The 8,184-nt window shown below is 46.5% G+C and overlaps 1 long non-coding RNA gene across 1 annotated transcript; it reads right to left on the bottom strand.

Moving 5' to 3' along the window:
* Positions 1-5,217: 5,217 nt before the first annotated feature.
* On the bottom strand, positions 5,218-7,975 carry LOC148001550 (uncharacterized). Its single transcript, XR_015635449.1, has 2 exons — positions 7,773-7,975; positions 5,218-6,112 (listed from the first exon to the last, which is right to left on the bottom strand). It is a non-coding gene; the product is annotated as an uncharacterized LOC148001550 (long non-coding RNA).
* Positions 7,976-8,184: the final 209 nt, after the last annotated feature.

Here is an 8,184-nt window from a genome sequence, read left to right as displayed (position 1 = left end):
AGTTTAGGTCAAAGGGTGGAAAACATCACTTATACAAATGTCCGTGAAGCTAGTGGGTGTATTAACATACAATTTACAGCCAACCCAAATCCATTACCATTATTTTGGCTTTGTTTTTGTTTGTTTGCTTTGTTTTTGCTAGCAGAATCATACTTCTTTATTAACTAATTTACTTTATCCCGATTGTAGCTTTTCTCTCTCTCTACTCCTCCCAGCCCCTCCGTCTCACTTCACTTTCCTGCCATCCTCCTGTTCTCCCTTTCTCCTCAGAGAAGGGATGGCCTCCCACAGGTATCAGCCCACCTGGGGCCTTGGCATATAGAGTTGCAGGAGGACCAGGAGCATCTGCTCCTATTGAGGCAAGATAAGGCAGCCCAGTTAGGGGAAGGGGAGCCAAAGGTGGGCAGAAGTCAGAGACAGCCCCTGCTCCTGCTGATAGCAGTCCTGTATGAAGATCAAACTGTACAACTGTTGCATACGTATTGAGGGTCTCTCCCATGTGTGCTGTCTGGTTGGTCGTTCAGTCTCTGTAGGTCCCTCTGGTCCAGATAACTTGATTCTGTATGTTTTCTTGTGGTGTCCTTGACCTTATCCGCTCCTTCAATCCTTTGTACCCTTCCATAGAGTTCCCAAACTCTACCTAATGTTTGGCTGTGGGTCTCTGCATCTCTTTCCATCAGTTGCTAGGTGAAACCTCTCAGATGGCAGTTATGGTAGATACCTTTCAGTTGTCCCTGGGTCTGACAGGCCTGCAGAAAAACAGGTAGAGTTGTAGGACCTATTTTTTTTTAAGGTAGCAATTAATCGTGTGATTCACCAGAGAAAATCGACTCTACCATTTTGAAGCAAATTCAAAGCAAGCTTTATTAAATATTGACCAAGAGATAGACTTTGGTGAGGACCCCTGCCTGGAACTTCCCACCTCAAGCCACATGTTTCAGGGCTCATAAGAGCAAACCTATAGGTTACCATGCTTGACCATGACGTTTGATTGCTTCCCAAGAACAACAACTTACAGCAGTCCAGGAAATGACCTGGTTCCTGGATATGTGGTGTGGCCAGTGAGATATAAGAAGCAGGTGCTAGATGGTACTGCTGAGAAAGCTCACACAGGTTGGCACCATGGGTTCTGTTCCTTCCTCAACACCCCTGGACAGCAGAAGTGCTGCCTAAGGGTGTAAGAGATGAGACTGAAAGTCGTGGCCTCAAATGAGAGAGCAGAGAGCTCTACATGGTGACCTCTCTATGGTGGTTGGGCTGGCTTCTCACTGCATTCTTACCTGGCTCTCTACAACCCTCTGTCACTCCACATTCAGCCTCTGGGGGGCACCAGGCATGCATGTGGTATACAGCCAGCAGGTAAAGCACTCGTGGATAGAAAAACAAAACTTTAAAAATCGCAACTCTCATTCATTTTTTCTGTTGTTTTCGCTATAACATAAACCTAATTGACAATCCGCTATGTGTGAAGTGAGGTTTGCTTTCTGTGTGTGGCAAAAGTTTTGCTAGTATCTGAGAACTAAGCAAAGCCTCAGCGACCCTTACTTAGGATACTTGAGATTTGTAAATTATAAAGAAAGTTAACGTGTCAGAAAAGCAGAACATTGATTTATAGAGAAAACCATGAGATAAAAAGAAACTGATGACAGCTCACGGTGAAATTTCAGTTGCAGTGATTCAAAATTTCCTCATTACTTTAGCACAAAAGGAAGCTACTACTATACTTAACTCTCCTTTTCCCACCCTTCCCCATATTCCAAATTTATGAAGACTAAAATAAAAAACTCTTTTCTTAGTTAAAAATCCCCCAAATTAGCAAAAAGCAACCGAATTTTGGTTGTGCATCAAATTTACTTTAGCCATTGAAGAAATCCTGTGACTTGTGGCTCATGGATGAACCAGGAGAACACACGCCTGTGAGAGACGTTGAGTGCAGAAGGACAAACTGCATGGCCTCACAGACACAGGGAAGCCACAAAAGTTCAAGTTGGTAGAAGCAGAGTCCTTAGCAGGGATTAGGGATCAAGGATACAAAGTTTCAGTTAGATCTGTTATGCGATGTGATTATTGTTAGTCCTGATGTGTATCTGAAAACTAAGAGAGTAGATTCTAAAAGTGCTAGCATACAGAGAAAGGAAGGCAGCAGAAAGGAGGAGTGAGTTGGGTGAAGGAAGGCGGGGAGGAGAGAGAAAGAGTAGGAAGAGAGAATAAGGGAGAAGGAAGACTTTGGATGGGATCATTCTCCGATTTCCCTACTGAAAGGAATAACCCTGGGACTGGGGAGATGGCTTCAACAGTAAGCAGTAAGTAGGACGAACAGATTTTAAATTCCAGTACCCTTGGGATCACTGAGTGAGTGTGGTGGCTCAGTGAGAAGACAGAGATGGAATTTTCAGAGCAAACTGGCAAACTAGACTGGTCAAACCAATCAACTCTGAGTTCACCCAGAGATACCCTGCCTTACTATTTAAGTGGAGAATGATTGAGGGAGACCCCTAACATCAACCTGGAGTCTACAACACGCATGTGCATGTGCACTTCTGCATGTGTACCCATGCACATGTAAACATGTACCCATAAACACACACTATGTATACATTCAAAAGCAGAACAAAATTCCCAGCAAAAGTCTTTGACTTCATCCCCTACATTTCCTTTGAGTCCTTTCATCTTTCTTCTCCCACAATGCAAATTCAGTTCCGTGTGTATATTTTTGCTTAGTTTCTCTTGTTGAGATATATGGTCCATGAGGGTAAGGAAATCTGGTTTGCTCTCACGAAGTTAGACTACAGGGAGACAAATAAGCCTATTAAAAATGGGGTTCTGAGCTAAACAAAGAATTCACAGCTGAGGAATGCCAAATGGCTGAGAAGCACCTAAAGAAATGTTCAACATCTTTAGTCACAAGGGAAATGCAAATCAAAACAACCCTGAGATTCCACCTCACACCAGTCAGAATGGCTAAGATCAAAAACTCCGGCTATAGAAGATGCTAGCAAGGATGTGGAGAAAGAGGAACACTCCTCCATTTTTGGTGGGATTGCAGACTGGTACTACCATTCTGGAAATCAGTCTGGAGGTTCCTCAGAAAATTGGACATTGAACTACCTGAGGACCCAGCTATACCTCTTGGGCATATACCCAAAAGATGCCCCAATATATAACAGAGACACGTGCTTCACTATGTTCATAGCAGCCTTATTTATAATAGCCAGAAGCTGGAAAGAACCCAGATGCCCTTCAACAGAGGAATGGATACAGAAAATGTGGTACATCTACACAATGGAATATTACTCAGCTATCAAAAACAATGACTTTATGAAATTCATAGGCAAATGGATGGAACTGGAAAATATCATCCTGAGTGAGGTAATCCAATCACAGAAAAACACACTTGGTATGCACTTGGATATTAGCCCAAAAGCTCAAATTTCCAAGACGCACTCCAGAGACCACAGGAAGCTCAAAAAGAAGGATGACCAAAATGCAGATCCTCCCACTCCTTCTTGAAAGGGGAAATAAAATATCCATAGGAGGAGATATGGAAGCAAACTTTAGATTAGAGACTGAAGGAATGGCCATTCAGGGCCTGCTGCACATGTGGCCCATATATATATATATACAGCCACCAAAACTAGATAAGATTGATGAAGCTTAAAAAGTGCATGCTGAAAGGAACCGGATATAGATCTCTCCTGAGAGACACATCCAGAGCATGTCCAATACAGAGGTCAATGCTAGCAGCAAATCACTGGACTAAGAACAGGACCCCATTTAAGGGAACTAGAGGAAAGATTGAAAAAGCTGAATGAAGGGACTTGCAACCCCATAAGAACAAAAATGCCAACCAACTGGAGCTTCCAGGGACTAAACCACTACCAAAGACTATACATGGACTGACCCTGGGCTTCAACTGCATATGTAGCAGAGAATAGCCTTGTTGGGGCACCAATGGAAGGGGAAGCTCTTGCTCCTGCCAAGGTTGGATCCCCAGTCCAGGGGAATATGGGGGAGGGGCGGAAAGGGAGGTAGATGAGGGGAACTGTCCCGCGCTTCGTCTCGCCAGCAGGAACGACGCGGCACACACAGGATCCTACTACAGAAAAGCTTTAATGCGTCTTGAGAGGGAGAGCATAAGCTTACAATGCGGAGACGGAGAGTGAGGAATAACCGTCCCTTATATAGGAAACTATCCTCGCCTAGGACGTGTCACTCTCTGACTGGTCGCTGCCAATTATGCCAGATGACGTACCAAAACGTACGTGTCCCTTTGAGTAGGGACGTTACCAGGCGCCTGCGTATTGCCCTTTTTACTAGGTGCGTTCTGCCAGATGCCGGTGCCATCTTGTAATGGAGTTTGTGAGGACATCTCCTCACATATGTGAGGACAGCTCCTCGGACAGCTCCTCACATCTCTGTGAGGACAGCTCCTCGGACAGCTCCTCACATCTCCCCCTTTTCTGTTTTTTTTTAAGCAAACAGGACACCCAGATATAGGAGGGTGAAGACAGAGGTCATATCCTCGTACAAAGTTGGCGAACCTGTACAAGAGAGATACCCTTAGGCTGTTGTTGGGACCCAGGGCACTCCCGACCCGTCGCACTGCCATTTTTCGAGGGAGGGAAAACTGGGGCAGAAACCCTCATGTAATATGACATGCCTTCCAGGGAGCATATTTGGTAGAACTTCCCTGTGCGATGCTAAGCTCGTCACCCCTCATGGGCTGCTCAAGCCGGACACTCTAATCCTGTGCAATGAACCGAGGTTCTAGGAGTGCAAGAGCTGTCCAGCCGGCGACCTGTTGCTTGAGCATGGTCAACCAGATATCGGCTGACACTCCTTGTTCAAGGGCTACAAGCGCCTGGGCGATCACTACTTTGTCCTTTCTTGTTTGAGATCTCAATTTGCAAAGCAACCAGAGGAGTAACACTAATCCACAGCAGAGGATCACTCAAAAAAGTCCCACTCCCACCCATTCCTTGAAATAAGAGACTGCTGAGGTGATCCAGGACGACAATCCCTCCGTCAAAGACAGGTCCAGTCGGGTAGAATTTATTTGAATGATGGTCGCTCTCAGCTCCCGAAGTGTCTGTTCAAACTCCGAGGTCCAATTCTGTAACAGATGCTGTGAAAGACTCTTAGACAGATTAGCAGCTCGGGTAAATTTGTCATATTATATGGAGGTGACACAAAGGCCTGGGAGTTTTGCTCACAGCCAAGCTGGGCCAGTTGCCATAGAATGTCTAATTGCTCTCGGACCAGATCTATACGTTGGTTGACAAGCATAAGGCCTCCCTATATCTGAGTATTGGCTGAGGCCTGTCTGTCCCGAGCCACAGAGATGGTGGCCGATAAATCGTTGATAGTTTGGGTTGTCTGTACTGAATTTGACAAGGCCAATGCCGAGGCAGTAACTGAGGGAGCGACTGCTGTCGTAGCAATAATGCCAGCAATAATTGCAGAAGTACCAAAATCTCTTTTTCCTCTAAATAAGGTCATGGTCCCCGGGGCATCAACAGGGATCGGGATAAAGCGAGGCATGCGGGTAACTACTGTGATATTTTTTATGAGTAGCTGTCCAGACAGAGGCAGCAGGTTTGATGTTCCCCGTCCAGGAAAATGACAACCGTCCCTTTTCGCCCTTTCCTCCAAGTAGCATCGCCATGGGCATAAGATCAGTGCAGCTACCATTAACCCAATGTAAGGCCACCACCATAGAGAACTGTGGCATCCTCCTCACCAGTTCCCCATGTGGCCTCCCTTAACCAAGCAGAAGATTGATTATATAACATAATGCAAGGGAGATCAAAGGATGTTTTGTTGAATATGCCAAAACAAAGGCTGCCCTTAAGGGGAATAGTCCTATTTTCTTTTAGTCGTTCAACCTGTGGATCCTTAGGTAAATAGGCCAACCCTAAATCCCTGTTAGTGGTACATCACCGGCATCGGGAGTGGAAAGGTTGACATTATTCCCCATCGTAGCTCGCCCTGCACCGTTGCTGGCATCCATGGAAGAAGAGTGAGGAGGTCCAGGAGTCCCAGTCCCTTCTTGATCACTTGCTGTGATGCTCCGAGTAAGTCGTCCTGGGATCCATATGGGATTTTCATTGTCCTGTGGAAAAACACAGACAGCTCCCCTGGATCTTATTAAAACAGGATCCGGGCCTTTCCATTCATTTGTTAATACATCCTTCCATTTGACTAATTCTTTTGTCCTCTTGGGCTCTGAGCAATGTCGCTCAGCCGCTGTTTGTCCAGCTTCATCAAGATTTAAATATGATTTGAGTGTCCGATGAGCATGCTCTATGATTCCCTGTCCTTGAGGGTTGTAGGGCAGGCCCGTCAGGTGGGTAACCTGCATCTGAGCACAAAACTGACGGAATTTTTGAGATGTGTAGGCGGGGCCATTGTCAGTTTTTACACATTTTGGCTTTCCCCAAGCACTCCATGCTTCAAGGCAGTGCTGAATGACATGTGTTGTTTTTTCTCCTGTAAGTGGGGTGGCATGTAGAATGCCAGAACATGTGTCTATAGATACATGCACATACTGAAATTTTCCAAAAGTAGAATTATGAGTAACATCCATTTGCCAGATTTGCAATGGCTGTATTCCTCTTGGGTTGACCCCGATGTGAGGAACTGGGAGGAACTGGCAGCACTGTTGGCATTGGGTGACTATATCACGTGCCTCTTTTCTAGTTATAGAGAAGCGGTGGCGTAAAGTTTCTGAGGTGACATGGAAATTGCCATGAAAGGCTTTAGCGGCCTCTAAAGGAGAGGCCAGGGCCACAGCTATACTAACAGCACTAGCTCAGCCTCCTCCTCTGAGTCTAAGGTTTTATTTTCAGACCTTTCAGAACTGTCGAGGTTCAGCGCTTCTAGCTCTTTCACAGGGTATAGGCTGGCTCCCCCTCCTGGTTTATGTGTAGAGGAGGAAGTGCTGGAATCTGAAAATTTCAACGCTCCCTTGTCTTTGGACTTACCAGGAGGGCACCTTTTCTTTCTTAGGACGTCTTTTTTCTTGCGCGCGCCCAACCTCTCACTACGTTCGGTTTCTGACAGACTTTCCCGGACTACCTCGAGAGTGGCCTGTCCTTCTACTACTGCTGCCTTACACGTTTCATCCTTTAAACAATTCTTAACCAGCTTCCATATAGCTTTGGTCCCTAGGCGCAGATCATCTTCCGCCAATTTTCTGTCAAGGTCTTTTCCAAGTTTGTTCCATGAGGCAATCGTAAACGAGCCTGAACAGGCAAACCAAGGCGCCACCCTCTCCACCTCCTTCACAAAGTTTTTAAGTGTTCCTCCTCCAATTTTGATGTTCCTCTGCTTTAACACTGTTTCCAAGGCCGTGACCACAGACTGTGAGGATCCCATGATGGGCCAGGAACGCCGGCGGCTTATCTACGTCCGTCTGACAAGGCGTGAGGTGAAAGGGTAGAGACGGACACGCTGCTCTCTTATGTACGGGAGTCTTACACACGCCTCCCCGGACGGTGCCGCTTATCTACGTCGGCCTTATCGCGTCCTTGTTCCTCAACAGTCAAAATCGAAGGTAAAAGGGAGCTGCGCGAAGCTCACTTATATACGAGAGACTGAGACGCGCCTTCAGCTGCTGTGATCGTCCTTTTAACAGCGAAAACGGTGAAAACAGAACATAAAGAGTAGGGTGGCTCCCAGGACAAATACTATAGCCTCAACAAATCCTTCCCAAGGCGGTGACAACCCCAGACCAAAGTCCAAGAGAGGGCTGCCTCTCCGAACGTATCTACCTGCAGTTCTGAATCCTCCTTGTCGCCAAGGGATCTCCGAAGGTGCTGACGATGGTGAGGTCTTTCCCGGGTTTTCGGCACCAGATGTCCCGCGCTTCGTCTCGCCAGCAGGAACGACGCGGCACACACAGGATCCTACTACAGAAAAGCTTTAATGCGTCTTGAGAGGGAGAGCATAAGCTTACAATGCGGAGACGGAGAGTGAGGAATAACCGTCCCTTATATAGGAAACTATCCTCGCCTAGGACGTGTCACTCTCTGACTGGTCGCTGCCAATTATGCCAGATGACGTACCAAAACGTATGTGTCCCTTTGAGTAGGGACGTTACCAGGCGCCTGCGTATTGCCCTTTTTACTAGGTGCGTTCTGCCGGATGCCGGTGCCATCTTGTAATGGAGTTTGTGAGGACAGC

This window comes from Rattus norvegicus, chromosome 13 (assembly GCF_021556685.1).
Source record: "Rattus norvegicus strain SHRSP/BbbUtx chromosome 13, alternate assembly SHRSP_T2T, whole genome shotgun sequence".
In the NCBI taxonomy this organism is placed as follows: domain Eukaryota; kingdom Metazoa; phylum Chordata; class Mammalia; order Rodentia; family Muridae; genus Rattus; species Rattus norvegicus.
The sequence above is the reverse complement of the archived record's forward strand: the minus strand, read 5'-3'. Positions and strand labels throughout refer to the sequence as shown.